This window comes from Hippocampus zosterae, chromosome 13, assembly GCF_025434085.1.
Source record: "Hippocampus zosterae strain Florida chromosome 13, ASM2543408v3, whole genome shotgun sequence".
In the NCBI taxonomy this organism is placed as follows: domain Eukaryota; kingdom Metazoa; phylum Chordata; class Actinopteri; order Syngnathiformes; family Syngnathidae; genus Hippocampus; species Hippocampus zosterae.
Window position 1 is genome coordinate 22,309,307 of NC_067463.1, and position 9,001 is coordinate 22,318,307.

The following is a 9,001-nucleotide window of genomic DNA, read 5'->3' on the forward strand; positions in this document are numbered from 1 at the left end:
GGAACGAAGCTGGTAAAAACGACAAAGGGATCATGAAGATTCCCATATAGCGCGATATAGTTCAAACGGGGGCAACAATGATATCATGATACCGTACGATATCGGGCGATATTTTTCCAATGGACTAAAAATCACGGTCGTGTGGTGATAATTTTTCCAACTCTAAAAATCGCGATATTACAATACAATACGAACAAGAGATGTTGATTTCACTACAATCGGTTGCGATAGATCGCTCCGCAGTGTAATCCGTTTCCAGTCGTATCATGATACAACGTTAAAGGGCAAAAACGCTTTTCCGAGGATTTTTGAACGTTTTTGCACTCCGGAAAATCTGGACCGCCATTTGTGTGTCCCCTCGGCAGTGGTGCTTTGGTTGAACGTGCATCATGATCATTTGGGGGACAAAGCACTTATTATTTCCGTTAGGAAGAGCAAAAGAATACCAGCCGCCATTTTTTTTTTCTAACCAGCCATCTTAATGCTCTTCTTTTTTTCCTCTCTTCTCTCTGCCTCATCTCCTTCTGTGACCCCCCAAATCAATCCCCCTCGTATTGCCATCTCTTATTGCCCCGGCCCAACCCCGCCACCCCCCTCCATAGACCAGGAACGTCTTTCATATCGGTGCTAGCAAACGGCTTGGACGGCTAACATGCTAACTGCTAACGTCACTTGAATCCATTTGGGTTTTGGTGTATTTTTCCGAATGATTGGATTCCTACACGAATGTCACAATGCGGGAACGATGCTAAAAACTCAACCGCGGTCTCGGTTGGGTAACAACGAACTTTTCGAGCCGTAAAATCCGACATCATGAGCAGTGAAGCCACGATTTGCTCTGCCATGCTGTGTTCCACTTCAGTGTTATGCTCATTGAGGCTTGCTTGCGTCTATCTGCGGGTGTGAAGCAGAACTCGGGATTGTTGTTTTTGTGTGAGCTGGATTTTAGTATCGGGTCCGGTACCTCTTGAAGAGTCCAATGTGAGCACCCATATAGCGCGTTTGCTTGGCTTCTGAGCAGCTTGGGGCTGCGTACGCTTTTAAAAAGAGTGCGCTCACAAAGCAAGTACAATTAAACCCAGACGGGCGCATATGTTTTCTCCATTAAAGTGTGCGTGTGCCTGTGTGTGTGTGTGTGTGTGGGTGGACTGCAGATAGGGAACTTCATTAATACTAGTCGTTAATAAGCCTCGAGGACGAACACACACACACACACACATGCTCATGCGCGCGCAGGCACAGCGAAATGAGACAGCGAATGGCTGCAATGTCTCCTCTCTGCCCCGTTCGGGTGCGTTCATCCACGCGCTTTGCATCGGCGTGCTTTTGTTGCATTTAAGCTACCGCAATGGAAAGAGGAGATTTGGACGGACAAGGACAAGTGGAAAAAAAATAAATAAATTAAAAAAAAATTAAAAATTGGTCACTTTTTAAAAATTGTTAATTTAGCAGTAACGCAGCCAAATTATGATGAGGTCGAGATTTTTTCTCCTAATAAAATATTTTAAAAAAATCTTTACATTGTATTTTCAAAATGGGAAGAAAACAATATCTTTTTTTCCCCCCCTTTTAATTTTTTGCATTTTTTTTGTATTTAAGTATTTGTCTTTTCAACATGCAACAGGTATGCACCACAAAGTAAGTTTTTACATTTTCAAAATGGAAAAAAAAACATTTAATGCTCTCTCTCTCTCTCTCTAAAAAAAAATTGTATATATATATATTCATTCATTCATTCATTCATCTTCGGAGCCGCTTGATCCTCACTAGGGTCGCGGGGGGTGCTGGAGCCTATCCCAGCCGTCTCCGGGCAGTAGGCGGGGGACACCCTGAACCGGTTGCTAGCCAATCGCAGGGCACACAGAGACGAACAACCATTCGCACTCACACTCACACCTAGGGACAATTTAGAGTGTTCAATCAGCCTGCCACGCATGTTTTTTGGAATGTGGGAGGAAACCGGAGCACCCGGAGAAAAGCCACGCAAGCCCGGGGAGAACATGCAAACTCCACACAGGGAGGCCAGAGCTGGAATCGAACCTGGTACCTCTGCACTGTGAAGCCCACGTGCTAACCACTGGACTACCGGGCCGCGTATATATATATATATATATATATATATATATACATACAATTTTTATTGTTATATAATTGTATATAATATATAAACAATAACAATTGTTATTAATATATACACACACACACATTCAAAAAACAAGATATCTTTTAAGATATTTTCTTGTTGTCTTTTTTCCCTTTTTTTAAAACGACTGCTCACTTTGTCATGACAAAAACACGGAGCAACGTCATCGCCATGTCGATGATGTTCCAAGTGAACCATTTCTAAATTTGAAAAATGCGAGAAAAGAGTAAAATAATGAATTTCATATCGGTATTGATAAAGCTCATTTCCAAAATGTCATTTTCATCCACGTGCGCAAACGACGTGACCGACTGGACATTTGCCAATAACTTGGGTGTTGAAAATGCCATTTTGCTACCCAGTCGGGAGAAAGACAAAATGGTCGCGTCTTTGTCTTTGTGTGTCATTTTCGTCACACGCATGCCCACGCGCAGCACACACACACACACACACTCTGCTCTTGATTTAAACGGCCATCCGAGGGGGTCACGCCGGGTTTTTCGTGTTGTCATGGCGACAGATGCTACGCAAGATGCCGGTTTCCATGACGCCCAGCGACGGCCTGCTTTCCTTCGAGTGTGCTTTGACGCCGGCGGTCCAATTGTCCAAACGCGTGTCCGCCGAGAGTGTGAAAAACAACGTGACGCATTTGGGCCTAAAGTAGCGTGAAAACACGCCGGCGTTTCTGGACGGTATTTCAAATTCGGGTTTCGAGACATGATTAGGGTTTCAATTTGGGGGTTTCGAAGGACATTGTCGAGAAGGGGTTAGGGGTTCGCGACACAGTTTTAATTGTTTCATAATTGAAACTTGGGTTTCAATTCAGGATTTCCATTTTGGTTTTCAAGACAAGAGTGCGGGTGTGAAGTTGGGGTTTCAAGATAGAGTTACGGTTTCAAGTTTGGGTGTCAAATTAGGATTAGGAAGTTTGAGATTCCATTTCGGGGGTTTCGAAGGACATTGTCGAGAACGTTTTAGGGGTTCGCGACACAGTTTTAATTGTTTCATAATTGAAACTTGGGTTTCAATTCAGGATTTCCATTTTGGTTTTCAAGACAGAGTGCGGGTGTGAAGTGGGGTTTCAAGATAGAGTTACGGTTTCAAAGTTTGGGTGTCAAATTAGGATTAGGAAGTTTGAGATTCCATTTCGGGGGTTTTCATTGTTAAGGTTTTCAAGATAAGGTTCTCGTTTTGAGGTCAGGTTTCAAATGCGGTTGAAAAGTCAAAGTTCGGTTTCAAATGGGAGATAACTCGAGAGGTTTAAAAGGAGCGTTTGAAGGCAAAGTTAAGGTTTTTATTCAAATTTGTGTTGAACACTGGGTTAGACTTTCAATTTAGGGTTGGTTCGGGTTTCTGTCTGACTGATTTGGGTTTGAAGCCAATGTCAGGGTTTCAAGACAGGGTTAGAGTTTCTTGGATGGGTCTAAAATTAGGGTGCTAAGTCAACGTTAGGGTTTCAATTCAGGATTGCGGTTAGGATTTTGTGACGGGGTTAGGTTTGGAGACTTGGATTAGGGTAGCAAATGATGTTTGTATCGTTGGTGAGCGTTCTGATGAAGGGTTGAATCTATAAAATTGCCTTTCAAGCTTTGAATTAAGGTTTGGAGTGAGGTGTCGCTTTTGGTGTGCACTTGAACCTGGAACTTCAATTATTTAAAACCCGAACCCAAGTTTGAAAGCCAAAGACTTTGAAACCTTTTATCGGCAACACTTTCAAACGGTTGGGTCAACAATTATCCAAATTGGGACTGACATAAGTTTTTGGGTTATTCACGATCCCCAAATTGCATACTCACAAAACAAGAAAACCACCCCAAATGATGTCGTTTTGTGGTTTATTTTGTGGTCACATCAATTGTTGAGTCAGCCAATTTGGGTTATTTTTCACCCAACTGTTTTTTTGAGTCAATGCTTGATTCTGTAAATCAGGCTTCAAATCCGAACAGGAAACCATACGGCACACCTTTAAAACGGCTGGGCCAAGGGGGGAAAATGGGTCAAAAAATGGACCGACCCACAAAAATTCTTTGACTTCTTTTGACAAAAAAAAATAAAGACCAGAATGTTGGGTCATATTAGCCTAATTAGCAGGTGGCTCCATTAAAAAAAACAAAAAAAACCCGACCCCCCCTCAAATTGTGTTATTTTTGATGCAGCGTTTTTTTCAGCCCCCCCCCCCCCCGGTCTGGTGTCTGCTTAATCCCAGTCATTATTCACGCATTCCCACATATTGTGCTGCCCCCCCCTCCCATGCGCACACACACACACACACACCACGCCCCCCCACCCCCTCCTTCATCGGCACAACCTCCTTTCCCCACGAGGCCAGCGCGTCGGGATGGGGTCGCCGCTTTCGGGCCAACTAATTGGCCGCTTGGCATGGCAGAAGACTTTTCATTTATTAGGACGGGGCGCTAATTGGAAGTCTTCGGGACGCGCCGAGGGGGGGGTGGCGGGGGGAAGATGATTAAAAAAGAAAGAGAGGAAAAGAAGAACCAAGGCGAGATTTGACTCTCCAAAGGCCAGCGGCTTGTTATTCCGGCCAATTAGTTAAGCGTCACCTGTTGAATACGCCAGACTACAAGCGCGCAACTTTTGACCAAATCGCCTAACTTAGTCGTTGCCTCGAGTTCAAAATAGGATTCCAAGCCCGGGTTCTGGTTTCAAAATAGGGTTGCGGATTGGGAGTATCTTAAAATAACCTCGAGAATGTCCCGGAAAGCAGTGAAGGGAAGCCAGAAGTGGGCTTACGTGCTCCCCTCTTACAAAAAGGCGAGCAGCAGCGTTTTGGAGCAACTGGAGACGCTTAGTGGAGGTCACACGATTTGGTGAGAATTTGAAAAAAGAAGAACCGAAACGAGGGATTATTTGAGCTTGGCTGTGTGTTTGTTGAAAATGTTCATCCCGCTCTTGACGCCCGCTTCTTGCAGCAAAGCCAATCAAGAATTTGATTGGCTTTGATTTTTTTTGTTGTTTTTTTTTGTTGTTTTTATGTTCAAAGATAGAGATTTTGAGCCTTGAGTGAATCTAACGTTTGTGTACTTGGACTAAGGGTTGCGTACGCGCCTCTGTGTTGTCAAGGTCCATCGTTGCGGATGTCACTCCCGGATGCTCCTCATGCGCTCGCCATCAAAAAAAAAAAAATTTTTTTTTTCTTTTTCTTTTTCTTTTTCTTTTTTTCTCCCCTCCAAGCCGCTTTTTGCATTTTTCATGTCCGTCTCCGATTGGCCGTCGTTTAAGCGAAGCTCCCGTCGTCTCTGCTGACTGGAAGTGACCTGATTGTGGAAATCCGGTTCGTCTACTGTCGCTGGCTATTTGTTGCACATCACTAAAGCGCTCAGAGCATTCATTAAAGAGGCCCCCGCCCCCCCCCCCCCCCCCGCATTTTTCTTGCTCTTATTTCTTTTGGTTTTTTTTGTGGTTTTTTTTTTTTGGGTGGATCCAAGCGCAAGCAGACAGATGGTCGCGGGTGAAAGTGTCGATCCGCATCTCAGGGTAGCTAACTTGCAGCTTTTAGTTCATGTTTTTTTTTTAAGGACCAGGGTGGGGGAGGGCGTGGGGGGGCTTTTCTTTTCCATCTGCTCCAACAAAGTAACACATCACGTTGTCGTCCAGATGTGGGCAAGAAGAAAGAAAATCTTCATCCTGACTTTGCCTCCACCATCCGTGTGGGGGGGGAGTCTCGCTTTTTTATTTGTATTTTGGCTTTCTATTCCGTGATGTCATACCTGAATAAACGGGAGCAGACATCTTGAAAGTTTGAAGTCTTCAGAACGTTCCGTGCAAGGCGACGCTTAAGTTTGTCTTGTTTTTGATCAAAGATGCAACAATCTAAGGCAGTGGTGTCAAACCCAAGGCCCGGGGGCTCTTATCCGGCCCCCACGTCATTTTATGCGGCCCATGGAAGCATATCATATGCGCTCAACTTTTATGATCATTGCTAAAATCTGTGCCCAAATGTCAAATTGTCATGGAGAAGAATGCAAGGAAAGACGCAACTCCGAAGTGACCCGCGACAAAAAATGAATTTGACACCCCGAATCTCAGCAATGTTCGTTTTTTACATTTTTTTTAAAAAATGCGTGATTCTAAAACAAAGTTATTTGTGGTTGAACAAGAACCAAATTGTCATTGTTTCCCTTTTATGGATCGTCCATTGGCTGACCCCGCCCATCTCTGACATATTGACCCTTTTCCGATCAAGCTCCCATGAACGATCTGCGCCGATTGTTGGCTAGCCGTCCGCGTTGACGTAACAAGCGCTCGCGTGATTGTACAGAAGGAAAGCGCTCATGAAAAAAAATACCGTTTCTTCTCATTTGAATTTGAACAAAACAAACAAATCCGCCGTTGGTTTGGTTCTCTCTCTCTCTCTTATCGCCTTCCTATTTTTATATTTCTCAGCCAACGATCTCGCCTTTTCACACGAAGGCTCCTTTGATCCGCCGGGTCGCTGACAAGCAGCCAGCTGCGCCCCCTGCGCGCTTTCTCTTTCAGGCCTCCCACAGGTTAGCTTTTAATGAAGTGACCGTTTGATGCCGGCTGCCGCGGAATCAAACCAAATAAGGGACATCACGAACTGCCGTCGTAACGCCCCCCACCCCCCCCCCCCCACCCCCGCGCGCGCGCGTGTTTGCTGGATGTCCTTTAACGCCGTCAAACGTCGTTAAAATCGGCACGACCTCCCCCCCAGGCAAGTTTTTCTTGAACATCACAGTTGTCAATCAGGATTTTTGGATGTCATCGTTGCACATCGGGCCGTTTCCTTTCGTACGCGCGAGTCCGTTTCGTCTGCCACAGCCGTGCGTCCTCATCTGGACTCGGACTGGACTTTTTTGTTGTCTCGGACTCGCACGTGATTTTTTTTTTTTCCCCCCCTGAAAAATAACATCCTCCTTTAAAAAGAAATGTGACCTCAACTTTTGTTTTTCAGATGACCAAAATAGCCACCTGATCGGTTAATTTGACTAATTAATTAGATTAACTCATCGATTAATCGGGGACACAAAAACGTGCCGCGGCGAGGCGTTTGGCGTTCGTTCGTGAGATTTCAGCGTTTCATCGCCGCTGTCGTTTCGTCGCCGCTGTCGTGTTGCTGTTCTTGGCCTGGCCAGCAGGTGGCAGCCTGAGCGGACTTTCTGGCCGCACACCTGCTGCCAATCTTTCAATGATGGAAATGTGTATTTAAGGACCCCCAATGCGTCCGCTGGTTGTCGGCGTCTTGTTCGTTATTGTTTATGTCTTGTTGCTTCCGTGCTCACGGACGCTTTGCGATAGATCTCGTCGTTTTCGCTTTTGAACTCTCTCGTTGTGTAAGGATGGCTTTGTTTTGTGATTTTTGGCTTTTTTTGCGCGTAGTTGATACGTTGTTTTTCCTTTGTTGTTTTCTTGTTGTTCTTGTTTTCCTCCCTTGCGTTTTGTGCAAGCGCTTTTTGTTCTTTGTTTTTGTCCTCCCTGGTCCTTGTTTTGACCGGCGCTCTTTGAATTTTTGTACATGAAAACTTTTTTTTTTGCTTGTCTGGAGTCGACCCATATGGGATCCAAAATTTGATTTGGCGAGTCCGAATCGTGACGGCTGCTCTTTGCTGTTTTTTTCTCAGGCTGATACCGATTCTGACAAAATTCCTAAAACCGAGGAGTCGGCCGATTATTTAAAAATGTAGAATTAAAGGAAAAGTTTTTGGACAATTTTACAACACAATTTATCACTAGATCACTAGACCCACGAAAACTCTCAAGACATCATGCCTGAAAAACAAAAAACGGCAAGTCGGCCATTTTGCTTTAAATTTCAGAATCATTTTGGCCATTTTTTATTTTCCAAACTCAGAGATTTTGTCCAATCGCTACCAAATTTGAACCACGTGTAACAGATTCCGAATGCTGTATCGCAAACATTTTCAGTTGTCGTCCTTGTGTTTTGGCGCAACATGGCAGTCAGGCTTTGATGTTTTACCGTAAAAATCCTGTTCCGTCTGCATGGAACCAAGCGACCAATCCGCGCTAACACGCGACCCCCATCGGTTCTTTTTTTTTTTTTTTTTGTGATGAATCATCACGACGTGACTCTTTCTCAGCCCGTCACCTCAGCTTACCCTCGGCTAGCGTGTGAAACGCTCAGCTAACGAGTCCGTGTTGGAGCACCAGTTGAAGGAGAAAAAAACTCGTGAGTCACCGCGTTTTATTGGACGGGCCTTTGTTAAACTGTCATCGTTGACATTCGGGCCACCAAAAAAAAATCGAATCCAATCGGATCGGCTGTCTTGTTAACTCCTCAATGAGTTTGACGTACGACTCCCCGCAGTGTTCAATTGGCGCCGCACGCGGGAGGGAGCCGAGTTTGAGCGTCGGGTGGCAGCCCGGTTTTGTCATGATTCTCTTTCTGTTTGGATTAGATTTGATTTTGTGTCATAGTTTAGGGTTGCGGTTGTTCTGTTTGTGACCAACAGGTGGCACTGGAGGGCTTCTCCTCCGGCCTCGCACCTGTTGGTCATTAGCTTTCTCCTTGGCGTCGGATCGTTGCGCTGCTCTTGTGGGTTTTTCGTTTGTTTATTACTTTTGAGTCATTTGGGCTTTTCAGGACTTTTGTGTTTTTGATTTAGTTTTTGATTTAGTTTTGCCCGTGCAAGTGTTTGTGTTCATACGTTTTGTTCGGTAGCGGTGGCTTTTTAGTAAAGGTCCTCTACCATCACGCTGCATTGTCATGCTGGGCTGGATTTTGCGCAAAATGATAATCAAGGAGCTCAGTGGGCTGGTTTCCATCTGTAAATCACACACACACACACACACACACACACACACACCAGTAAAAAGTAAGTTTAAAAAAAAAAATATTGTCAACAATTGTATCTTCGTTCC

The 9,001-nt window shown here is 44.7% G+C and overlaps 1 protein-coding gene across 1 annotated transcript in view; it reads left to right on the forward strand.

The window, feature by feature from the left end:
* Positions 1-381: 381 nt before the first annotated feature.
* Positions 382-9,001, forward strand: part of LOC127613565 (ras-related C3 botulinum toxin substrate 2) — a 185,320-nt gene continuing 176,700 nt past the window's right edge. Inside the window, exon 1 of the mRNA XM_052084668.1 lies at positions 382-385. The gene's annotated coding sequence lies outside the window, so the exon portion shown is untranslated. The remainder of the gene's footprint in view (positions 386-9,001) is intronic.